At 44.5% G+C, this 26,951-nt stretch overlaps 1 long non-coding RNA gene across 1 annotated transcript in view; it reads right to left on the bottom strand.

The window, feature by feature from the left end:
* The window catches only part of LOC144679302 (uncharacterized), a 61,988-nt gene extending 46,330 nt beyond the window's left edge, over positions 1–15,658 (bottom strand). The window contains exons 1-2 of the long non-coding RNA XR_013576310.1: positions 15,215–15,658; positions 13,574–13,667 (exon numbers count right to left, since the gene is read on the bottom strand). This is a non-coding gene — a long non-coding RNA (uncharacterized LOC144679302). The remainder of the gene's footprint in view (positions 1–13,573; positions 13,668–15,214) is intronic.
* Between the last annotated feature and the right edge of the window lie 11,293 nt (positions 15,659–26,951).

Raw genomic sequence — 26,951 nt, 5'->3', positions numbered from 1 at the left:
GGGATGGGCAACAAATGGCAGCTCTGCCAGTGATGCCCACATTTCATGAAAGAATAAATAAAAAGTACCTTATACCAAGGATGAGTCTGGGCACATAGTGCCTGTCAGACTGTGGTGGCGAGACCTAACCTTGCATGTTATCACCTCTAAAGGTGATCACTGGGAAATGAGGGGAACCAGGAACCTTCACAGTTTCTCCGTTTCCTAGAAAAAATGGAAAATTGTGGCCAAGTGCTCCAGGCCATAGGCGAGGTCAGCAAATTCAGCATAGGTGAGGGAATTGGGGTAGTCCCGATCTATCCAGCTTAGAGATAGTAGGAGTGAAAACCTGTGATACAATGGTGAGATTAGGGTGCAATGAGACACTTCTCCACTCTAAGGTTTTGATTTTGGGTTCTGCGGAATCATTACTAAGGCCTGCATTCAGCACATCACCAATGCCAATTTTCAAGAGACGTGGGGAATTTCTTTGTTATTGGATAACTTCGAGACAGCTGCAAGTCAAAGCAAACCAATTCTTTCATGTAGCCGGTCTCCTCAAAGTGTCAGACTCCAATGAAGTTTCCGCATGCTACATGATGTCTGTAATGAAGGGAAAGATTCCCTGTATGTTGCTGCATGTAAGGCAAGTGTCCTCTACCTTATCCCTTGTCATCTACTGCGTGGCCTTCTCTCCAAATCTGTACATAGGTATGATGTCCATCAGACATCCTTCCTTACCTAGCAGGGCCCATGCTTTCAGAGCCCATAAGCTCCCCAGCCAAGGCAAACTCTCTCCACAGCCTCCTAGAATCCTGCAGCAGAGAAGGAGGCCATTCGGTCCGTCATGTCTGTGCCAGCTTTTTGAAAGAACTACCCTGTTAGCCCATCCTCCTGCTCTTTCCCCGTAGCCCTATAAACCTTTTTCCTTTTCAAGTATATAGAATTTGTTGGGGAACATGATGAGCCTCTCCCATTCCCCATTCCTTAGGTTTCATCCTATACTGTCAGTCACTTTCTCATTTTCATTATCAAGATTCTCTCTGTACAAGTAACCGAGATGGCGCAGATACTGAGAGATGCTAGTTTTTCAATGCGCACATGTGGCGGGAGGGAACGATTCCGCCCCCACACACACACACACACACACTCACACACTCTCTCACACACACACACACACACTCTCACACACACACACACACACATACACACACATACACACACACACTCTCACACACACACACTCACACACTCTCACACACACACTCTCTCACACACACACACATACACACACACACACACACATACACACACACACACACACACACTCACACACACACACACACACACACACACACACTCTCTCACACACACACACACACACACCTTCATTCAGCATACTTAAAGTCAACAGTAAAGGAAAGTGGACAGGATATAAAACAGGTTGGTGATTCAATATCATAAATTTTGCTTCTCTGCTGCAAGACCAATTTCACCCCCATCGGTAGTGACTCATTCATTAAGATGCAAACATTTAATTCAATTCTGTAGATCAATGAGGTTCTCAAGAGAAGAATGGCAGATTTAATGATTTTATGGGCCGGATGGCTCTCACTGAAGCGGCCAATTTTTTGATTTTGCCTTATGAATGTCACTGTGCCATTGTTAATGCAGATTACATGTCATCAAAGACTTATCTTACAAAGAGCGGCAAGATTAAGAACAATAAATAAAGGAAGTATTGTTGTAACCTAATCTTTATGATCTGAGTAAGTACAAGCCTATCAGTCAAAAATTAAAATCACATCCGGTGGGGTGTGGTTTTAATATTTCACTCAACAATGTATGGGAAATTGCATAACTCTAACAATTAAATCATGCCAGAAGAGCTAGCATAGAATTATCAAACATAAATGATCAGCTGTCCTTTTTTACTAACAGGCAGCTTGATGTTCATTCTTGATCATGCACAACTTAGAATTATCAGAAAGCAAATCATGATTTTCTTTAAAAATTTTTATTTCATTGTATTTCATGTACAATCAATACATTTTGCTCCGAGCTACTTTGTAATCATACAATGCTTCAAATTTCTTGCCATTTAACTTTGATTTCCAATTCTTGGTGGACAATTAAACAACTAGCAGGAGGAGGAGATTCCACAAATATCACCATCCTCAATGATGGGGGAACCCAGCAAAGCAGTGCAAAAGACAAGGCTGAAGCATATGCATATTTTCCTTAGACAGCACCTTCCAAACCTGCGTTCAATACCATCTAGAAGGACAAGGGCAGCAGACAGTTGGGAACACTATCACTTGGAAGTTCCCCTCCAAGTCATTCACCATCCTGACTTGGCAATATCTCGCCATTCCTTCACTGATGCTGAGTCAAAATCCTGGAACTTCCTCCCTAACGACACTGTGAGACACCACATGGACTATGGCAGTTCAAGAAGGCAGCTCACCACCACCTTTTCAAAGTCTGCTTCAAAGCCTGTGGACAACCGTGAAACCATTGCCAATTGTTGTAAAAACCCATCTGGTTCACTAATGTCCTTTAGGGGAGGAAATCTGCTGTCCTTACCTGGTCTGGCCTATATGTGACTCCAGACCCACAGCAATGTGGTTGACTCTTAAATGCCCTCTGAACAAGGGCAATTAGGGATAGGCAATGAATGCTGGCCCAGCCAGCGATACCCACATCCCATGAACAAATATAAAAACAAACCAGAAGTGCCCAGTAGATGATCCATCTCAGCCTCCTCCAGAGGTCACCAGCATCACAGGTGCCAGTCTTCAGCCAATTCGATTTACTCCATGTGATATCAAGAAACAGCTGAAGGCACTGGATGCTGCGAAGGCTTTGGGGCCTGACAACATTCCGGCAATTGTACTGAAGACTTGTGCTCCAGAACTAGCTGTGCCCCTAGCCAAGCTGTTCCAGCACAGCTACAACAGTGGCATCTACCTAGCTATGTGGAAAATTGCTCAGGTATGTTCTGTCCGCAAAAAGTAGGACAAATCCAACCCAGCCAATTTTTGCTCCAACAGTCTACTCTCGATCATCAGTAAAGTGATAGAAAGAGTCGTGGATGGTGCTATCAAGCGGCACTTACTCTGCAATAACCTGTTCTCTGGTGCTCAATTTAGGTTCTGCCAGGGCCACTCAGCTCCTGACCTCATTGCTGCTATAGTCCAGACATGGACAAAAGAGCTAAACTCCAGAGGTGAGATGAGATTGACTGCCCTTGACATCAAGGCAGCATTTGACTGAGTGTGGCATCAAGGAGCCCTAGCAAAACTGGAATCAATGGAAATCAGGAGGAAAACTCTCCACTGATGGGAGCCATACCTAGCACAAAGGAAGATGGTTGTGGTAAAAGCAAAAAACTGAGGATGCTGGAAATCCAAAACAAAAACAAAAATACCTGGAAAAACTCAGCAGGTCTGGCAGCATCTGCGGAGAGGAACACAGTTAACGTTTCGCGTCCGAATGACCCTTCAACAGAACTAAGTAAAAATAGAAGAGAGGTGAAATATAAGCTGGTTTAGGTGGGGGGGGGTGGGACAAGTAGAGCTGGATAGAGGGCCAGTGATAGGTGGAGATAACCAAAAGATGTCACAGACAAAAGGACAAAGAGGTGTTGAAGGTGGTGATATTATCTAAGGAATGTGCTAATTAAGGGTAGAAAGCAGGACAAGCAAGGTACAGATAGCCCTAGTGGGGGTGGGGTGTGGTGAAGGAATCGAAAAAGGCTAAAAGGTAGATGGTTGTGGTTGTTGGTTGTCAATCATCTCAGCTCCAGGGCATCACTGCAGTAGTTCCTCAAGGTAGTGCCCTAGGCCCAACCATCTTCAGCTGCTTCATTGATGACCTTCCCTCATCATAAGGTCACAAGCAGGGATATTCGCTGATGATTGCATAATGTTCAGCACCAATTGCAACTCCTCAGATAGTCCGAGTCGATATGCAGCAAGACCTGGACAACATTCAGGTGGCAAGTAACATTCGTACTACACAAGTGCCAGGCAATGACCACCTCCAACAACAGAGAATCCAACCATCTCCTCTCAACATTCAATGGCATTACCATCACCAAATCCCCCAATATCAACATCCTGGGGTTACCAATGACCAGAAACGGAACTGGACCAGCCATATAAACACTGTGGCTACAAGAGCAGGTCAAAGGCTAGGGATCCTGCAGCAAATGACTCATCCCGTGACTCCCCAAAATTTTCAAAGCATTAGAGGGATGTTTGGATATTTCTGATAGAAGTGATGACAGAGATGTCAAATAAACGCAAACATTTTTCTCATTCCGTCAGCAGCATCAGGAAGCTGATCAAACTTGGGTTGATCCCATTCTCACCCAGTGCCTCTGCATCTTCTCCCAGCAAGGGTTGCTGGTTTGTAATCATTAGTGAGGATGTTTGTTGATTTTCCTCTCTCTATTCTAGGGGTGGCAAGGACAATTGTAATGTCTGATACTACCGCAACCCCTCTGCCACCCCCCAGCCCCGCACCCCTCGCCACCCCGATTGAGATCAGCTAACTCAACGCACACACCAGGGTCAAACCTGGAGCTTTTGTGTTTCCCTCGCTAATCGAGAGCTGAGTACAACAGCAGTAACAACAACAACGTGCATTTCTACGGCACCTTTATTATGGCAACACGTCTCAAAGCACTTCGCAGGCACACAGGCAGGATTTTCGGGTGGTCGGGCGGGCGCGGTGGGCCGGGCCCTGGAGCAGCCGGGAAATGGCCCACCCACCCTGCGCATCAGCCCCCGACTGTGGTTTCACGCTGGCTGGCCAATTAACAGCCAGCCAGTGTGAAAGGCGCGCTGAGACGCTCAGCACTGCCAGGGTGGGGGCGGGCAGGAGGAGTGCGGGCACTAAAGCCTGCGCATGCGTAGGGAGAGTGCGCACTGAGGACCCCCTGAAGACAGGGAGCTGCCTCAAGGAGCTGAAGAATCTTAAAATCAAAACGAAAGATTTTGAAAATCGGGAAAAGAATGTCCCCCCCCATAGGATTCACTCACATGAACCAGAAACATAGTAAAAATTACGTGAAAACATTTTTAAAAATTAATGTCAGAAACCTCATCCCGCCCGTGGATGAGGTTTCCTCAAAAATCCAAAGGCCGCCTGGCCGATTCGCCCACCCGCTAATGAGGCTGGACGAACAGCGAAAAATAGCACTTAATTAATTGATCAATGGCTTTAAAAGGCCTCTTAATTGTCGGCGGGCACGCTGCTGACTCCCGCGCGCGTCCACGGACCGAAATGTCGCATGAGTGCGCGATGACTTCGGGACGCTTACCTGACATCATCGCACGCTATTGGACACTCAGGCGCGCCCGCAGGCCTAGTGGAAAATCCTGCCCATAAAACCAGACAAAACTTGACACCGGGCTAAAGAAAGAGATATTGGGACAGCTAGGTGACCAAGAGTATGATCAAAGAGGTTCAATCTTAAAGAGTATCTTAAATGAGAAGACAGAAGTGGACAGGCGGAGACATTTAAGGGGGAAATTCCAGAGCTTGCGGCTTGGATAGCTAAAAGTGTGGGCACCAATGGTGGGGGGAAGGAAGTGGGGTTTGTGCAAGAGGGAGCCCAGGATAGCTGCACGGTGCCTTTTTAAAAGGAGAGGAAATCAAATGGCAATTTTATTGCCATTGGCAAATCATAATACAGGGATAAAGGCAAAATACTGCGGATGCTGGAAATCTGAAGCAAAAACAGAAAATGCTAGAAAAACTCAGCAGGTCTAACAGCATCTGTGGAAAGAAAAACAGAGTTAACGTTTTGAGTCCGTATTGTATCAGACTCGAAAAGTTAACTCTATTTTTTTTCTCCACAGATGCTGTTAGACGTACTAAGTTTTTCCAGCATTTTCTGTTTTTGTAATACAGGGTTGTTCAAATAAAGATTAATTTCTGCACTAAGGTAGCTTTTCTTAATTCTCTTAACCGTCAAGGCTCATTCATTAAAAGCTCAAGAACGAGCTGGATGAACATTGTAACTTTGAGTGTTCAAACCTTTCTCGCCCACTTATGTAAGAAGCTGATGTTTGGTGCTTAAATAACACTCGTAAAATATAACTCCTTCAAGTTTTTTCTGTGATATTAATGTAACTGATGGTGAAGAGTTGTAGAGTTTCCATTATAGTGCTCAACTTTTAGCTCAAAATGCCTTCTTTGAGAGGTCATGAATTTGTGTTTTAAACAATTCAGTTAAGCAGCCAGGTTACATTTAATTCTGGAAAATATTAAATAATGTAGGTAAGGCCAAAAAGGCTGGATGCAAACCCTATCAACTAAACTTAAAGTAAAATACTGCAGGTGCCGGAGATCTAAAATAAAAACAGAGGGGCGAATTTTCTCCCCATCGGGCGGGCCGGTGGGGAGCAGGCGCGGACAGGCGCGGAGCTGATCGCCGCCCGCGATCGGCTCCACGCCGCCATTTTATGTGGGCGGGCCTATTAAGGTCAGCGCTACCTGTGCAGGCGGGGGGGGGAGGAGGGAGAGTTGGGGTCTGCGCTCTTTCACGCACACGCACAGAAGAGCGCAGCAATCTCCCCGAGGCACAGAGCTGCCTCAGGGGGATAAAGTTTGGAATGAAAAATTGAAGAAAAGAATTTAAAAAATTATTCAGGCATGTCCCCTCATGTGACATTGTCACATGAGCTGGGACATGTTTACAAATTTTCCATGAAACGTTTTATTGAATTAATAAACCCTCATCCCGCCCGTGGATGAGGTTCCATGAAAAATGCAAAGGCCGCCTGGGCTCCTCGCCTCATTTTACGCAGGGCCCCCACCCGCACTCCAAATGGAAGATTCTGCCCGGAAAGTGCTGGAAGAACTGGCAGCATCTGTGGAGAGAGTGAAGCAGAGTTAACAGCCGGAACTTTCCAACCCCCTCGTGGCGGGTTCCCCAGCGACAGGGCAGGCGAGCCATTGAACTCTCCGTTCACATCGGCAGGACAGGAAGGTCTGACTGGTGTGAGGGGCTGCAAAGCTCCGGCCAACGTTTCTGGTCCATATATGACTCTTCTTCAGAACAAGTAAAAGGCTGATACAAGAAGCAAGTCCATGGGTTTGGAAACACCGCTCAGTCCTTTAAATGCCGAAATATTTTCCAGCATTCTAAAATGCGTAGGCGTTTTTACGGTCATTAGCTCCCAATAAAAACTAGAATATGGGCTATCTCACAATGGCTTAATTGGTTAGGGAATGGATAGTTGAGTCAAACAGATCTGAACTGTCCCAAGTTCAAAATCCCTGATTTGTGCTCACTTCGTGTGCCTCAGGCAGTTAAAGAGAAAGAGCTTGCACTGTGAATAACTTCAGTCCCCTGGGCTAAGGTGGAGGAAAAAGTTAGGCTGGTTTCTCCACTCCTGACTGCCATCAATCAAGTCCTGCTTTACAATAGGCATGTGAATGTTGGATGAGGACTGGGCTTAGCTATAATGAAATCCTCCCCACCCGCTCCTGCCCCCACCCCTGCTACCTTCTGTTAAATTCCTGGTGAGGTTCTGGAAGGTGTCAGCACCGGCAGTAACATATCCCAATATCAGTCAGCATTTTATGGTGAGGAGACCATAAGGAAAAGCCTGGACTCGCTCTTGAAAACCACCTAACTGGGAAGTGTCTTGACACTGAGCTCACTTTCCTTCCATTGAACATGAGTCAGAGAGTCATTATGGCACAAAAGGAGGCCATTTGGCCCATTGAGTCCATGTCAGCCTTCTTAGGTAAACACAATCTGTTCCATTTCCCTATAGCCCTGCAAGTTTATTCCCCTCAAAGTGCTCACCCAATTTCCTTTTGAAATCATTCATCGCCTCTATTTCCACCACCCTCATGGGGCAGTGAGTATCAGGTCATTATCATTCACTGCATATAAAAGTGGATTTGAATCAATATGCCTTATCTGTGAAGCCCCTGTCCAAACCAGCCGGTCTCAGCTATTCTAAATAAGAGGTGCTCAGTTTTAGGATGAAGCGAAAGAGACAGGAGACTTGTGCTTTGTGTACATTAGTCCTAAATGGTTACGAATTGGTGCCAATTTTTCCAGGATGGTAATGGGCTAATAGCACTCAATTTTCACAAGGGCAGCTCATTTGCATAGTTACTCACAGTTCCAGGGGTAGATTTGAACAGGTGCAGAGAGTACACTAGTGGTAGGAGTGAAAAAAATTAGCTGCAGGTGAAATTTGAAGGAAAATGGACAATTAAACGGAATGACAGTATAGAATGAGCATCTGAATCCATCTGTAAATAGTTTCACGTTTTATTCAAGCAGCTTCATCATTGGCCTGACACTGGCAGCTACACGTCATGCCTGTCAATTTACAAACATTGTGACAGTCACAAAGATAAAAACAAAAAGCTAAAAGCTACTGCGGATGCTGGAAATCCAAAACAAAATAAAAACAGAATTACCTGGAAAAACTCAGCAAGTCTGGCAGCATCGGCGGAGAAGAAATCAGTCAACGTTTCGAGCCCTCATGGCCCTTCGGCAGAACTGAAGCATAGTTTCAACAAGGGAGAAATATAAATTGGTTTAAGGTGGGTGGGGGGGAAGAGACACATTGAGGGTGTGGTGTGAGCAGATAATCAAAAGATGTCAGAGACAAAAGGGTCAAAGAGGTGTTGAAGGTGGTGGTCTTTGTCTGAGAAAAGTGCTAATTAAGAATGGAAGACAGGATATTCAAAGTACAGCTCTAGTGGGGGTGGGGTGGAAAGACTAAAGGTTTTAGTTTTAGATTTAAAAATAATGGAAATAGGTGGGGAAAGACGAATCTATATAAATTATTGAAAAAAGAGGCGGGTGGGGGGGGAAAAGAAACGGGGTGGGGATGGGGGGAGGGGGAGTTTAAGATCTAAAGTTGTTGAAGTTATATTTCTCCCTTGTTGAAACTATGCTTCAGTTCTGCCGAAGGGCCATGAGGGCTCGAAACGTTGACTGATTTCTTCTCCGCCGATGCTGCCAGACTTGCTGAGTTTTTCCAGGTAATTCTGTTTTTATTGTGACAGTCACTCCTGTTATGTCTCTGTCATGCTCTGGTGTACAAATTGTGAAGTGCCATGTCAAATTATTGGCATCGAGAGTTCTATTTTAAACTATTCAGCGATGTGGAAAATGGCTGTGACATTTTGCAGCACTGTTCCCTATCACCAGGGTTTGTAGTACTTAACAGCATCTCCTCTCATCGAACATTCCGTCAAGATACCCTTTGACGGCTCCACGTTGCACGTGGCTGTGACTGGGTATCACATGTTAATATTGTTATCAATTCATGGCCAATTCCATTGGTGTGGTTTCCACTTCTCCAAAATGCCCCATCTCTGATATCCCTTCTGCAGCCCTCGGAGATAACTATGCTTTTCCAATGTTGGCCTCTCGTGCATTTACATCGCTTGCTCATTGTTGGTCATTGCCTTCAGCTGCTGAGGCCCTACGCTCTGGAATTTCTTCCTCAGCCCTCCGCACCTCTCTTTCCTCCGCTCAGGCACTCCTTAAAAACCTACCTCTTTGACCAAGTTTTTGATCATCTGACCTAATATTGCCTCATGCGAGTCGGTGTCAAATTTTGTTCGATAATGCTCATATATAATGGCATTGAATGTTTTGCTATGCCGAAGATGTTAGCTGATGCAAATTGCTGCTGCTGTTGTAAAGTATCAAGAGAAATAAAAACATGCATGATCTGGCTGGTAGAAACTGATACCCATGATTAAAAAAAGCAACATAGTAATAGCTAACTCCAAAAAAAGCTAAACCAATTCAAGCCGTTTAAGAATTGATGAGCAGTTTAAAAGCCAGACACTGCCACAGTCTCTACACATAAAAGGTTCTACACAAATTGAAAGGAAGTGGTTCTAATTTACTCTGCAACAGAGTAGGGTCTACATTCAGAACGTGCGATATCTCACCAGCACCTCTGCATCAAAATACAGGATGCGGTTAAGGGCCAACTATAGGCAAAGTACCTACAACCAGGTTCCATTGCAAGAATTTGGAGCTAATTTTTCTCACCTGGTTGGTTTCCTGAAAGAGAGGACTATGTAACGTAGCTCGCATAAAGTGGCGTCTTCAAGCTGCCAACCTAAGAGTCAGTTACAGGAAAGTTTTCATCAAAAATTAAACCATGTTGTCTTTTTGTTTGTTCATGGATGTGAGCATTACTGGCAAGTCTAGCATTCATCGCCCATCCCTAATTGCCCTTGGCAAGATGGTCGTGAGCTGCCTTCTTGAACAACTGCAGTGCATCTGGTGTAGGTACACCCACTGTGTTGCTAGGGAGGCAGTTCCAGGATTTTGACCAAGCGACAGTGAAGGGACGGCGATATATTTCCAAGTCAGGATGGTGAGTGGCTTGAAGGGGAACTTCCAGGTGGTGGTGCTCCCATCTATCTGTTGCCCTTGTCCTTCTAAGTGGTAAATGTTGTGGTTTTGAAGGTGCTGTTGAATGAGCCTTGGTGAGCTGCTGTAGTGCATCTTGTAGATGGTGCACACTGCTGCTACTATGTGCGAGTGGTGGAGGGAGTGAATGTTTAAGGTGGTGAATGGAGTGCCAATCAAGCAGGCTGCTTTGCCCTGGATGGTGTCAAGCTTCTTGAGTGTTGTGGGAGCTGCACTCATCCAGGCAGGTGGGGAGTATTCCATCACACTCCTGACTCGTGCCCTGTAGATGGTGGACAGGCTTTGTGGAGTCAGGAGGTGAGTTACTTACCATAGAATTCCCAGCCTCTGGTGTGCTCTTGTAGCCACTGTATTTAAATGGCTGTTCCAGTTCAGTTTCTGGCCAACGGTAATCCCCAGCATGTTGATCGTGGAGATTTAGTGATGGTAATGCCATTGATGCCCTCGTCTCTCCTTTAATGGGCGACCACTTATTTTTAATCAGGGCCCTTAGTTCTAGATTCTCTCACAAGAGGAAACATCCTTTCATGTTTCACAGAATGGCGAGTACAACACTAGATACTAACACAAACATTCAATAAACAGTGCACAAAAAAACCCCACAACATTAGGCTGGAATTTCATCCTAGAGGCAGATGTTGGGAAATTCCCTGGCTCAGCACAAACGCCTCAGGTGAATGTGCCAGCAAACGCAGGATTTTCATTCCAGGGGGTGGGTGCGTGCTGGAGTCGGGTCTGCCACCCCAGAGTTTGGGTGCAGCTACAGGGGCTTCTGGGTGTCGAAGCAAGCTGTTTCAAAGACCTGCCTCGGTGCTTTGCGACTCAGTCCCAGTATTAATAAAAGCAGAAAGGCCCCCCCAGTCTCGCCCCCACCCCCACCACAGCCCTCACCGCCCACACACACCCAACGCCCCATCCGTGCTCTCCACCCACTTCCTCATGGCCCCTCATACCCTCCTTGCCAAGCTATGCCACTCCACCTCCCCCCCCCTCAATAGCCCTTCATACCCTCCATCTACCAGTTCAAAATAAAGGGGTCTCCCATCTAAGACAGTGATAAGGAGGAATTTCTCTCAAGGGGTAGTTAATCTTTGAAATTCTCTTCCACAGGGCAATGGAGGCTGTGTCACTGAATATTTTCAAGGCTGAGTTAGGCAGATTTTTGATCGGCGAGAGTGTTAATGGTTGTGGGGGCAAGCAGGAAAGTGGAGTTAAGGAAACAAGCAGATCAGCCATGATCTTATTGAATGATAAACAAGGCTCAATGGGCTGAATGGCCTTCTCCTGCTCCTATTTCTTATGTTCTTATTTAGAGTTACAGGAGCATGTACTTACGAATTTCTATCTGGATCTGGAACTGGGACTTTCTGTGAAGGCTCAAGGCTAAGTAGACTTCATTACTAAAAAAAATCAATGGCAAGCCCTGAAATATCTTTACTGAGTTGTTCAATTGCTGACAAGGGGTTGTTTTGATGGTCCTTTGCAACTGGCTTTCACCAGTTGCGTTCATTGTTTATGACAGCAAAGGATTGAGAGGGGAGATGAAGAGAAATATTTTCACTCCGAAATTGTTGGGATCTGGAACGTTCAACCGGAAAAGGCGGTGGAAGCTGATTCCAGAAATAATTTTAAAAGGGAGGTACCTGAGGAAGGGGTATTTATAGGATTATGCGCCTAAAGTGGGAGTGTGGGACTAAGTATAACTTTCAGAGAGTTGACTCAAGCACAACAGGCCAAATGGCCTCCTTCCATTCTGTAAGCTTTAATGGTTGTATGGGTTAAGATGAACCAACCAGTAACCTGGCCTGTGCAGTTCGCACACTAACCCATTAAATATAAACCCTGCCAATTATTTATCCAAATGCAACAATGAAGGTAAATAGAAAAGTATCCTTTCGCATGGGTTCCTTCAACAGTACTTACCATCCAAAGTCAAGAAAGACTGGCTGGTTCCCCCTCTTTTTCAACAGCATAAAACCCATCACATTTCTACCTCTCTTCAGTTCAGAAGGAGACTCATATTGGACTCGAAATGTTAACTCTGTTTCTGTCTCCACAGATGCTGTCAGACCGGCTGAGTTTTTCCAGCACTTTCTGTTTTTATTTGAGACTGGCAGGTGACTCACTCCTGGGCATTTGCTATTCCTATTATAAGCGCAGCAACAAGGAGGCACATCAGAATGACTGAGTGTGTTTTCCATCAGATACTCCCTCCCTGGGAGCTGCTGCCATGCCCTCAAACAACAGCACAGCTAAGCTGCTGACTTACTCTGTGAAAATAGGCTTGAACCACATCTCGTCGCTCAACCTGGCAAAAGTACAATTGAAGATTAGTCAATGAATGTCAAACACTTACAATTTCTGTCAAAAAGTGCTTAAAATGATGCGAACTACCAGACAACTGTCTTGGTGTAGCAGGAAGCAATAGGAGGGAATGCTGGTGTAGTGGTCATCCCAGAAGGAAAAAACAGCAAAAACTGGGAAATAAGAATACTGGTCTGAACTGGTCTTGTGTACCTTAAAATGGAACACCAGTAAAACTGGGAAATAAGAGCACTGGTCTTAGAGGCCTAGGCTAATACCTGGGGACGATGGTTCAAATCTCACCATGGCAACTGATGGAATTTAAATTCAATTATAAAATCTACTATTGAAAGCTAATCTTAGTAACGGTGACCATGAAACTGTCAAACATGGCAGCTGTCGTAAAAACCCATCTGCTTCACTAATGTCCTTCAGAGAAGGAAATCTGCAGTCTTTACCTGGTCTGGCCTATGTGTGAATCCAGATCCACAGCAATGTGGTCGACTCCTAACTGCCCTCTGCCTAGCAAGCCAATCAGTTCAAGGGCAATTAGGGATGGGCAACAAATGCTCAAAGGATCTTATCAAAGGATAAAAAAAGGCAGGAGTTGGGTGTGTAGTGAGGCTTGTGGGACACAGCCCTGACAATTGCATGAACCCAAGAGACATAAGCATGAATAGCCCAAGGAAGAAACCCACAAGAAAGGAAACTGCAGCAAGAGGGCAGAGCAAAGATTTAAAAACAAGGGCAACATTTATTGGACAGATATCCAAAATGTGAAAGGCTACCTTAGGTTGGGGGGGACTGAAAGATTATGATGCGTATTAATTCATGAAGTACGATTCTTACTTTCACGTCGTGTGTTTGTTCAGGAAATAGCAAATCCAAGTCACAGCAATTTGGTCCGTTAGTTTTGTGGCACTTGGTGATTCATGACTTCTAGCTTTGAAAACAAGAGTTGAAAGGTTTAATTGTTTGGCTTTGTGTTTATTACTTGTTCCACATGAATGACTCCTGATTCATTCCCATATCATCAGTCTGATGTTTATTTAGTAACATAATAGACATATGATTGAACCAAACATGACTGTTCACTATTCCGACATGTGACACTTGCATGAACGCACTTCCCCATGGTGACATTGTTGAAAAGTGTGATGCCGGGGTTGCGGCCCATACAATTTTGGTTCACACTATCTGCTGTCGCACTAAAGCCACAGTTAGGCAACCTCACCCAAGGCAGCAGCTGGGATGCAACAGTAGGAAACTCACTCTGGGCAAAGGTTAAAACACAACTTTGGATCTTCCTTCCGATTGCAAGTCAGTGACCACTGCCAGAAAGTACACGCGCGGGACTATCTGGTTGGAACAGCATTCAGCTCGACTTCGATATTGACTACTGATGTATGGCCTGCCACCATTCATAGTCCAGGGCTACCCACTTAGAAAGGTTACCTGCACCCAAGCTTTGCCAGTGTTTGTGAAAATACAGGCCTTCAGAGGAATAGGAAGGACATTGGAGAAGAAAAAAGGAAATGAGAGCAATAAAACAGATAAGCCATTTGTGATGACTGCACTCGAAAATTGGATGCTGCAGATCACTAGAACTCAGCTATACACAGGTAGGCAAGAAGCAATAAAATTTTAAGACCAGTGCCATACAGCATAATTACCTATGGACAATTGAAATGAACAAAGCAATCTGCAGTTGTGCTCTCTGGTCAAGGACTATAAATACTAATGTGTGAAATGTGTGGTAGCAGTTAATCAGGCCAGCCCTAGAACTGTATGTCTGTGCTGTGCTGCACCCCGACTCCCTGACCTCACCCCCATCACCTTGTGTACCATTCATTTAACAGAGAATCCCATCATCACACCCTCTGTGCCACGCTGATTAACGTTGCGATACCGTGACATTCTTCACTTGCTGAAGGCACCTCCTCTGGCTGAGCTCCAATGTCAATAATATAAAGTAATTTACTTACAAAGCAGCTTACATTCGGTTGTGTGCATGATGTACTGGACTGGAATCTTTATTACCGTGACATCAATCAGTACTTTTCTACAGGCTGTCTGGCTACTGTTAAACTGAAATTCAGCTTTAACTAATGTGCATAATTCAGCTGCTTGCTATCATATGCATCAGTCAAACAACTTCACTGAGACAATCCGTCTTTTCCCTTATTTCCAAGCCTGCCTTCAGGCGCAAAAGGAGAAGATTCTGCTGTAATCTAGGATACTCTGGAGTACGGTAAAAATCTCAGAGTGATGGTGGATCACAATTCAGAGATAGCAGGAGACGACTGAAGTTCCTGGAAGCGAAGCAGCAATCGGCCTTTGTCTTATATTCAAGAAGTCGCTTTAAACTTTTTTACAGAAAACTATTTTAGTCTCAAATCATGGTCCCGAAGTTACATTTTTAAAGTGTTAACCAAATTCATCAATAAGAATATTTAATGTTTTACTCAAAATGCTTTACTCCATATTTACCCTTCAATAGTTCTGCAATAGAGCAATCGAACTGCACAGTTCTTTCCTTTCAATGTCCTGTAGCTCTGATCAGTTTCCCACTTCTATCCTACAATGTTGAATATTGCAAAGTTACCAACTATCAGCCACTAACATCCAGAAGGTTGTGATCTGAAGTCTCAGGGTTGTCTGTCATATGAGCTGACTGCAATGGTTGGTTCAAGAGCAGTCAGGTGTCAGAGAGATCTCTACTCGGAGCTCCGAGCAGAACGTAGGAACTCGCTCAGTAGGGATGACTTTGAAAACTCAGGTAACAGCCCTTGGCTTCTCCCCACCCCACTCCCCAGACAGCAGCTTGTTACTTAGCCATGGAGACGGGGCCCTAAAGGCTCCTCAGTCCCAACGAGAATATCGTGATGGATTTACAGAGGGGGTTAGAGAGAGCAACAGGCATTCAACTCATATTATTTTATGTGCTAAGACAGGTAAAAGTCATTTTTAAAATTGTAGAGAAAGCTCAGTGGCCAAACAGTTAATAATTGCATGCCAATTAACAAATGCACTGCCTAAATTGTGGCATACTCCTTCTAACGTTATAACACATTTTTGTGTAGAAACTAATACTGCGTGCACAATATCTTATCTAAAACACCATTTAGATCAACATTTACCCATGCCTGACCCTGCTGAAACAGAGCCCATTTTTTAAAACAAAACTTACAGCATGCTGCACTCTAGCCTGTTATACATCTGCTTTGTAGCACACGGCAATGTCTAATCTGGGGACACAGTTAGGAAGATTAAATAAAACTGCTCCATTACAAGGTGTTGTCCTTTAAAGAAACAAACGTTCATTAAAAGAATTCCAAATTTTTATTCCGAGACTACCAACCATCTTTTATTTTGCAACATCGCATATCAGTTTCTTCCTGTTAGATTGTGGATGTAATAATATTCTTACAGCGCTTTTTCAATTCATCATCAGATAAATATGCTGCCGATACAGACACACAAGCATCAGCAGGTAGATAGCAAGCAAATCCGATTTTACATTTCCAGGTTAGATACTTCAAACAGCAAAGGTCACAAAACTCCTCCCTCACCAGAGCTTCCTGCCTCTTTAGCACCGTAAATGGTGCTCTACCAAGAGCAGCACCATCAGAACTGACTCACCATGAGTTATTTACAGGCCAGCCTCCCCACTTTTCACAACTTAGTACTCATGGTATCTCGGTCTACATTGCACTTCCTTTCCAAAGAAATAGCTTCTATATTTTACTCACCATCATTTGCATTCAAGTGTTTATTTTTAAACTGAAGACCTGCAATTAAAATTTCACCCTGGATTGCTTGTGCAGTGCATCTGTAACCTTCTCTGCCCACATTCATGCTGACCCATGGATCAAAATCTGTGCATCTGCACAATCCGCATTTGATTTTTTTTTTGGCCCTGCAGATGACTTCATTGATTTTTCCAACTGCAGTCGATTTCTGTCTCCTTGTGTGTCCCGGGAACAGACCCAAAAAAAAACACATAGATGACACGTTCACATCAGCGGAGAGCAGCTGACTGCAGATGCTTGGTTCCTCTGCCGTTGGCTGCATTCCTAAATATAAACGGACAGAGCCGCAGACAACTGGCAGCATTAAAGGCCTGAGGATGTGTGGAGTTGGAATCTGCTGTCAGTTTAAGGCCCCCATGTTGCAGCAAGGCAAATGCAGAGACCAGGTCCCAGATATTGGCACACTTGAGCAACCTGGTATCCATCAGCCCCCAGAATGCCGATATGGAGATTGGCACCAGGTGCCAAATTTAAGAGTGACAGCAGCACAAAGAGGTCATTCTACTTAAACAGTAACAAAAGATGCAAAAGCTAAATGCCTGAGCTTTTATGTTGTGGAGCTCCGAGGAATGTATTTTGACAGAAACCAAGTTATTTTTCTCCAATCCGCCCTTTGCAAACTCTGAGTCCTGAAGGACTAACTCTTTCCACTGTGGTGTAGACATCTTGAAAATCGCATCCTGCCTGGGAGACATTTTCTGGCTGTGTTTAATTGAAAGATGTGATTGGTGGGGTCCTCCTGAGCACCACCTTGGCATGTGGATTACAGAGCTCACCAGTTATTGCTCCATGGCCAGCTTTCGCAAGGAGATTGTACAATGTGCCCAGTTGTCCAACTGCTCTGCAGTCCAATAAAATGCTCATTATCTTGCAGTATGTGTCCAAGGGGTGAAAAGCTCAGGAGCATTTGCTGGCACTTGCATGCCTCTGCACTGCTTGAGTGGGAAGAAAAGCAAGAGGCCTGACTCCAACAATGTCAACGTAGCTGCATCTGAACTGCTTCATCTGCAGAGGAATGGTCACTTTATACAAGGCTTCCCGAATGTGTGGCTGCTACCTTCCCTCCCACCCCGCACGTGCTTTTGGACTACCTTCAACCACTCAGGAGCACTCCCCCTCCTCCCCCCCACAAAACGCGCCTCAACCTTGAGGTTCAACAGGCGGCCCTTGTGAACGATGCACAATGTCACTGTGCACTCACATCCGAGTTCCCCTCAAAGTGCAGCCCCGCCAAATGCATGCCTTATGTATGTTGCTGTGAAACACGTTGGCGTACAATCACGCTGATGTGCTCAGACGATGGTGGGGCGAGCGATTCTGGCGAGCTGGGCTTATAATGATATGCAGCTGGATCACAATGAGGTTCCTGACGTCCGATGGCTGGAAATGCGGCCCGCCATTGATGGGCTGAGGGGATGATGGCAAACTGGTTTCACGACATCGTTAAACCGATTTTTGGCCTTCTCGCCATATTGTCTACTGACGCCGCCAAGGACGCCCGACGCCAGTGGGCACGGAAAATTCCGCCAATTGTCTCCAGCAAAATGCAGTTACCTGAACTTTAATTCAAGTAAAGGACTTAAATGTGTATTCTTTCAGCTTTTATTTGGATTCTAACTTTTCTTACTTCTGATATGTGTGTGTTTGTGCCATCACATCTTTTATTTCTTCCCTTGGGTTTAGCAACTAATAAACTTACTCTCTCTTTGACTCAAGAAAACCTGGTTTGATTTGCTCCTTATTAAAAAGTGAACACTTTTACGGGGAAAAGAAAACTTTTGTTGCGACCAACTGAGGGCACCAAATAAAGGGAATCCAGTTAGCTCCTCCTCATCCGGTTGTAACAATAGTTTTAAATTGACGCCAGCTTTCTTTACTGGGCAAACGTTCTCCCGTTAATCCTGAGAATGTGGATGAAGCCACTGGTTACAACAAGTGATTGAATGGAAGTAGAAGTAATCTCAAGGACCTTGAAATCTGAGGAGGATTTGCTCTAGAGGATATCCTCTAGTCTGCGAGTGCACCCAGGCAACGCCCAGAGCTGCAGTTAAACCACATAGCGCCTACTAATAACCTCATCAACACAATAGGGCAGCCAAGTTTCTAGTTTCACCTGGGGGCAAAATCACTCCTAGGCTCAGGTCTCTAAGACCTGCATCTGTAGAAGAAACATTTGTGTCTTCAGTGTGATTTTGTTTTGTCCCCCACACAACTGGAAAAGAAACGTAAAGCACGTTTAAGAACCAGCACACAAAAACAGACAAATGATTAAACCAGGCAAGCTGTACAAGGCACACTGAGGCTTGAAAGAAGCCATGTGTTTAGCCTGGCCATCCTATACTGCGTGGCAGACCTTGGATGTTGGTGGTCTGACTGTGAAGCAGTTAAGTCAGGTTATTCCTGACCATGTTTTCCCAATAAACTGCATGCTCCAATGTTGAATATTTTCATCAAATCAAAGATTCCTAATTAATAATCATGTGTATATATTAAAGTCCCAGAAAATTATATTCAGTCATCTGTTGACTTCCTTTTTATTTATTCTTTGGGATGTGGGCATCACTGGCAGGGCCAACATTTATTGCCCATCCCTAATTGCCCTTGAGAAGGTGGTGGTGAGCTGCCTTCTTGAACTGCTGCAGTCCATGTGGTGTAGGTACACTCGCAGTGCTGTTAGGAAGGGGGTTCCAGGATTTTGACCCAGCGACAGTGAGGGAACGGCGATATATTTCCAAGACTGGATGGTGAGTGACTTGGAGGGGAGCTTGCAGGTGGTGGTGTTCACATGTGTCTGCTCCCTTGTCTTTCCAGGTGGTAGAGGTCGCAGGTTTGGAAGATGCTGTCAAAGAAGCCTTGGCAATCAAGCTGCTGCAGTGCATCTTGTAAATGGTGCACACTGCTGCCACTGTGATTTAGGGAGTTTAGGGAGTGAACGTTTAGGGTGGTGGATGGGGTGCCAATCAAGCGGGCTGCTTTCTCCTGGATAGTGCTGAGCTTCTTGAGTGTTGTTGGAGCTGCACTCATCCAGGCAAGTAGAGTATTCCATCACACTCCTGACTTGTGCCTTGTAGATAATGGACAGGCATTGGGAATCACTTTTCCAGCCTTAAATCAATCAAACAAATACTGATCAGTCACAATTACAATTTCCCATGAGCAAGCTTAGGAACACATGACAGAGGAACAGAAATAGGTCATACAGCTCCTCAAGGCTGTTCTGCCATTTAGTTAGAGCAGTGGTTTTCAACCATTTTTTGGTTAAGGAACCCTCTAAAGTACTGTGAAATCTGAGGAACCTCAACCCTCTGTCCCTCCTCCCCTCCCACTGTATCCTCCTACTTCAGATACCAGGCCCTCAGAAGTTGTTGGTGACCATGGACTTCCATTAGATTGGTTCGTGATTATGCTTGGCAAAGTGCAGCAGTGGTTTGCCATTGCCTCCTGCAATATGGCCAACTAAGAAGTTGTCCCACTCTTACTGACTGCCATCAGGTGTATTGGCAAGATCCACAGGCTGATAATCAACCTGTTTGACCATGTATAAAAGGACCTTCTGCAAACATCAGGACCTGAAGAACGTGGAACTTCTGGCTCTGAGACAAGGACACTACCAATGCGCCACAAGATGTCCACCTCCGTGTGTGTGTGTGTGTATGAGATACATATAAAAACAAAGATGAAAAACAGTACAACTCTATTAAATGTATGAAAGACTGTTTTTCATTAATTGTAAGAACAATGTATCTTGAAAAATTGAAACATTTGGTCTAGTTTACAAATAACCTAAAAATTGCACGGAACTCTTAGAGATGTTTGGGGAACATCCAGGTTACAGGGAGCTCTGGTTGAAAAACATTGAATTAGAGCATGATTGATCTGTATCTTAATTCTATCTATGCGATTTGGTTCCTCAACCTTTAATATGGTTGTCTAAAAAAAATTTTATCAACTTGATTTTCCAGCATAATTCATTTAATATTTTTTAAAACCAAACACATTTTGCAAGTAGAAAAAACTGTGCAAAAGTTTCAAATATTTGCTCCAAATTCTATGAAGTCCTGTGAAGTAATTTCAGAAGTTGATTGAACTATATTTCTTCATGGTGACCTTTTCCAAACTGAGTACGTGTAGTTCTCTATCAGAGAACCCGGCACATGGACGATCATTGAGTCAAATTACTGCAGCCAAAATTTTCGCTTGACAATTGTAAACTTTACTTTCAGAAATTCACTGCGAAAATATGTGTGAGAAAACTCGCTCCATCTCCCTCACCCGAAAAAGAGCCCGACCTCAAAACCGAGTCCGACCTCAAACCCCTGAGTCCAACCTCAAAACCCTGAGCCCGACCTCAAAACCCTGAGTCCGACCTCAAAACCCTGAGCCCGACCTCAAAACACTGAACCTGACCTCAAAACACAGCCTGACCTCAAAACACTGAACCCGACCTCAAAACCCTGAGCCCGACCTCAAACCATGAACCCGACCTCAAAACCCTGAGCCCGACCTCAAACCATGAATCCGACCACAAAACCCTGAGCCCGACCCCAAAACCCTGAGCCTGACCTCGACCCCAAAACCCTGAGCCTGACCTCAAAACCCTGAGCCCGACCTCAAAACCCTGAGCCCGACCTCAAACCCCTGAATCCGACCTCAAAACCCTGAGCCCGACCTCAAAACCCTGAGTCCGACCTCAAAACCCTGAGCCCAACCTCAAAACCCTGAGCCTGACCTCAAAACACAGCCTGACCTCAAAACACTGAGCCTGACCTCAAAACACTGAACCCGACCTCAAAACCTGAGCCCAACCTCAAAACACGGTGTGACCTCAAAACACTAAGCCTGACCTCAAAACCCTGAACCCGACCTCAAAACCCTGAGCCCAACCTCAAAACACAGCCTGACCTCAAAACACTATGCCTGACCTCAAAACCATGAACCCGACCTCAAAATACTGAGCCCGACCTCAAAACCTTGAACCCGACCTCAAAACCCTGAGCCCGACCTCAAAACCCTGATCCCGACCTCAAAACCCTGAGCCCGACCTCAAAACCCTGAGCCAGACCTCAAAACACTGAGCCCGACCTCAAAACCCTGAGCCTGACCTCAAAACCCTGAGCCCAACCTCAAAACCCTGAACCCCGACCTCAAAACACTGAACCGGACCTCAAAACCCTGAGCCCGACCTCAAAACCCTGAAACTGACCTCAAAACCCTGAACCGGACCTCAAAACCATGAGCCCGACCTCAAAACCCTGAGCCCGACCTCAAAACCCTGAAACCGACCTCAAAACCCTGAACCCGACCTCAAAACCCTGAGCCCGACCTCAAAACCCTGAGCCCGACCTCAAAACCCTGAGCCCGACCTCAAAACACTGAACCCGACCTCAAAACACTGAACCCGACCTCAAAACCCTGAACCCGACCTTAAAACCCTGAACCCGACCTCAAAACGATTCCACAACCAGTGGATCAGATCTCAGCTCTGCAGCCCTGCCAGGTGTAGTCGTGTATAGCTTATGGAGGAGGATCCTCAAACCATTCACATCCTCTATGATGGAGGATTCCAGCACATCAGTGCAAAAGATAAGGCTGAAGCATTTGCAACAATCTTCAACCAGAGGTGTTGAGTGAATGTTCCATCTCAGCTACCTCCAGAAGTCCCCAGTATCAAAGATGCCAGTCTTCAGCCAATTCAATTGACTGCACATGATATCAGGAAATGGCTGGAGGCACTGGATAGTGCAAAGTCTATGGGGCCTGACAATATTCCGGCAATAGTACTGAAGACTTGTGCTCCAGAATTTGTCACGCCCCTAGCCAAGCTGTTCCAGTACAGCTACAACGCTGGCATCTACCCGGCAATATGGAAAATTCCCGTGCATAAAAAGAACAAATGCTCTCGGCCAATTGCCGTTCCATCAGTCTGCTTTCGATCATCAGTCAAGTGATGGAAGGGGTCATATCAACAGTGCTATTAACCGGCACTTGCTTAGAAATAACCTGCTCACTGATGTTCAGTTTGGGTTCTGCCAGGAGCACTCAGCTCCTGGCCTCATTACAGCTTTGGTTCCGTGGCTCACGAAGGCAGCTCACCCCCTTCTCAAGGGCAATTAGAGAGGGGCAATAAATGCTGGCCTACCCAGCAGCACCCACCCCATGAATGAATAGTTTTTAAAAACCCTGAACCCCACCTCAAAACCGTAAGCTCCACCACAAAACCCTGTGCTCCTCATAAGGTATTCCACAACCAGGACATGTCCTCTATATTTTGATAGGTTCTGAGGCTAGGTCAATCGAACATTTCAAAACTTTGAGAGTGATAGATTTTTATTAGACAAGGGTATTAAGGGTTGCAGAGCCAGAACGGGTAGATGGAGTTGAGGGACAGATTCCCCATGATTTAACTGAATAGTGGAATAGGCTCGAGTGTCTGAATGATATGCCCCTAAGTTGGTAGAGGGGCAGGATTTTTTCCAGGTAGGTCATATCGTAGTCATAGTAACTTACCATTATATCATCCCGAATGTTTAAAAGGAAGAGTCCACCCAAAAATAATGCTGTTTATAATTTAGATCCATGAGGCTGCAAAAAATATCTTCTTTCCACACTATGATGAATGAAGGGACAGCTCAGAATTTGATTACACAGTGACATTACTGCACGTCAGCCTGCTACATAATCACATTACTAGTATGGTTATACATGTGATGCACCAATGAAATGATCATGTTAACGTTCAGCATTGTACTGCCCAACAGAAACCTTTCCTGCATTTGCAACTTCGAGTACTAGGGTCTTGTGCAAAATTTTCAATCATTACAAATTGTCATTAACTTCAATCGATTTCACTAAGAAAGAGCAGGGTATGTGCCTGACATTTTTATTTGTCGATTCTCATATATCCTTTTTTTTTTGCTTTTTCTACAGGTTGGTTCCTCATCTCCCTTTTTAAAAGGCAGCCATTGCCTTATATTCTATTCTTAATTTGCTTTTCACCACAGGCCTGGCTTTTCTCATTTTTCCCATGTAAAAGCAAAGCCTTGTGCTAGGACTTGGGTCTACAGACTCAGCATCCTCTGAGTGGCTCATTCAAGAGGCAGCCTTCAACAGCACGGGGCAGAGGGCTGTTCAGACGTGGGGCCACGTCTGGTTTCCACATGCATGTTACTGTAAAATCATCAGGAGAAGGAAGCCTGGGTATTCATCCTCAACCTCCACACCAAGAATACTGTTGGTTCACCCTCTTCTCCTTCACCAGTGCCTGACATGTTTGATTCATCAAAGATCTTCTGCTAACTTTTAATAACTACTCATCGAAGGAGAAATGCTGATCACTTTACTGGGGAACTGGCTCGGAGTGGTTAATCATCGGGTGTGAGAGGAACAAATCAATGTCAAATGACAGGACCATTGGAATATCCAGGAGAATGATCATCTTTTGAGTATTTGCTCCCATGTATCATCAAATGCAATAATTCCTCCTCATACGTTCTCAGAACAAGATCATGACTCATTTATAAGAACAATGTTGAGAGTGATCAACAGATAGGAGAAAAGAAATTGAATACCACAAAAAAATTATTGTTTATGTAAACAGTGAATATATGAAAAGTGTTATTGTGCACAGTCCTATCATCTTTCACAAGGTAGTTAGGGTGAGGAGGGCCATTCAGCTCAACCTGCTCAACCTTTCCTCAGAAGGCAGCTTCTTCATTCAAGGAATCAGCCTAGTGAACCTTCTCTGAACTGCTTCCAATGCAAGCATACCCTTCCTTAAATCAGAAGATGAAAACTATACATTGTAATCCAGATGTGGTCTCACCCATGCCCTGTGCAATTGTAGCAAGACTTTCCTTCCTATAAACTGCATCCCCATTGCAATAAAGGCCAATGAGATAATGGGGTGAAAGTCTCCCCCACTCTGCTAGCTGAGTCCAACATGAAATTAGTTTGGTAAGTCCCAATCTACCTCAGTCTGCAAGATTTTACAGCATTGAATTGTCCCTAAACCAACATTAACACCTGAGTTACAAAACGCACAAGGATGGCTGGTGGTGTTAAAGAATCATGGAATCATAGAATAGCACAGCACAGAAGGAGGCCTTGTGGATTCTCGAATCTGTGCCAGCTGTTACAATTATAAGATTTATAAGGTAGTTATGTTTTGGGACAGGGTAAAATGAAAGGGATCAAGTGACCTGTTTTGCAGTCTGCCTGACAACAGGCCTGGGTGAGAGGGCTGTTAAAGATTAAAGGAAGGCCCAGATAGTTTTGCTGGGAAGAAGGTGTAAGGTTTTCACACTTGGAGATAATGGCAGCAGCACCTGTGTTTTTAGTGGTTAGACCGGTAGTCTCTAAAGTGCCAGGAAGGTGTTGAGAATGTCAGGTTATAAACAATCATGCTTTGAACTCTCTGTTTACTTCCAAGATAAAGGAAAGTTGGAAGTCTCAAGGATAATCAGCATTTCTACCTGGATACAAAGCCCACGTGATTCACATTGTCATAGAAATGGGCCTTTGAGAGGGGGTTTCCAAGATATCCCTGAAACTCACAGATACAGTTAGCCTGCCAGGATCTGGGAGAGAGGGACCAGCTAAACACTGTAAGTCTATGGTTCACTGCGCAGGAATGCAGGTGGGAACTCATGCATGAGAAAACCAAATTCATGTGGATTTGAAAGGAGGCTGGAGGACTCAACTAGCTTGCGCTCAAGGGATAATTGCAAGGAAAAACCCTCACCATGAAAGACAGTTTTGGGATTAAAAAATACCAGATTGGGAAAGGAGGGGAATGGAAGTAAACCCATGGGAGCTAAAAATCACTTTGGGCTGGTTCTGGAGAATTAAATGTCTCCTTAAGGGACAGTGTAAAGTATAATTTTGGAGTGGGGTTTTCAGCTGTGTTAAAAATAAAAGGGAAAAGTTAGGTTTTGTAGTTTAAAGCATTAGTTGCCTCCAAAATAGTGTTTCGGTAATAGTGCTTTTAACCTGTTTGTTACAGTACAAGTTTTAAAGTGTGAAATCCTGCTGTGTCACCCTTTCCGCTATCAACTGGAAGCTCAAATTTCTTTTTCTAAAAGTTATCAGTCTCCATGGGGATCGTAACACAGCTCTTTCAAAGAATAACGCAGTAAGTCGTACTCTCCCTCTTTCCTCACCTTTCTGCAATTTTATTTCCCTACAAGTCTTCAATTCCCATTTGAACCTCTATGGTTCCTTTGCTGATCACCTTAAATTTATGCCCTTTGGTTATTGGTCATTCATTCACTGGAAATAATTTTACTTAAACTTACTCCGTTTAAACCCTTTGTGGTTTTAAATACTTTGATCAAATGTCCCTTTAGCCTTCTCTGCTCCAAGCGGTTACACTACATGATTTAGCTGAAGGGAGTTTTATTCTGCATTTCCACATCTGGCGCGGGAATGTCTGTTACTGGCACAGTGACAAAACTGGAAAATATTCCATTCTCCAGCAGGGACACACTTCACCTGTATGCACTTAACATTCACACACACTGAGGTAAAAGGTCACTCACTTGTAAGATGAAGAAATGCCTGTCAAGCCACCTAGGTCACGATCAAAGGAGCTTGGTTATCACCAAAAAGGGGAAAGAAGCAATTCCCATTATCCAATTATGGAAAAATTAACATCCTAATTCACAAAAACCAATACGTGTGCTGTGACCTATGACATTAAAGGAAAACCTTTACCGTCCTCTGTGTGTATTGAGTTTTTCATATTCTGTATTATTAATAGGATCCTTGTTGATTTGACAACGCACTATTTAGCAATGTGTAAAATTTTTTTATATCATATTTAAATCAAATCTCAAGCCCATTAAAAAAAAATGCACATATATTTACCCAAGGTACTGGAGCCAAAAATGCAATTTGTTTTTCATGTTGTCTCTGATTAAATTCTTTTAATATGTAAGGAATGTACAAGAATGGGCTGGCTGAGTACAATTAAAATAATGTTAACATATAAATTTAAATTGCTTGAAAGGTTCATTAAAGCGTGGAACATGAGTGTCACGTTTTACACTGGGGCAAGGGGGCAGAGGCGAGCAATTGCAGCCTCACACAGCAGTTCGAACATCCATTAGCAGTTTTAATCATACATCCCACTCTCACAAAGACATTAGTTGCCTTTCACCTTGCTGTCTGCTGATGCTACTTAAGGCCAGCTGTTTTGTCAGGTCATCCAGCCTTGTGGGAAATTAAAATTCAATCAAATCCACTAGATGTATGGGTCTAGACAGAGATATTGATTACTGATTGCCTTGCAAACTGTAACTCATACAGTCTGCTTTATCAGCTAGCAGATCCTGTAGCCACTTGTTAACACACGCACCTACTGGGTAGTATTTCCAGTGGCAGGCACTGGAGCACTGGGTAACACAGCAATTTAGGCA

The sequence above is a fragment of the Cetorhinus maximus genome, chromosome 4 (assembly GCF_964194155.1).
Source record: "Cetorhinus maximus chromosome 4, sCetMax3.hap1.1, whole genome shotgun sequence".
Lineage (NCBI taxonomy): Eukaryota > Metazoa > Chordata > Chondrichthyes > Lamniformes > Cetorhinidae > Cetorhinus > Cetorhinus maximus.
This window is presented reverse-complemented; position numbering and strand designations above follow the sequence as displayed.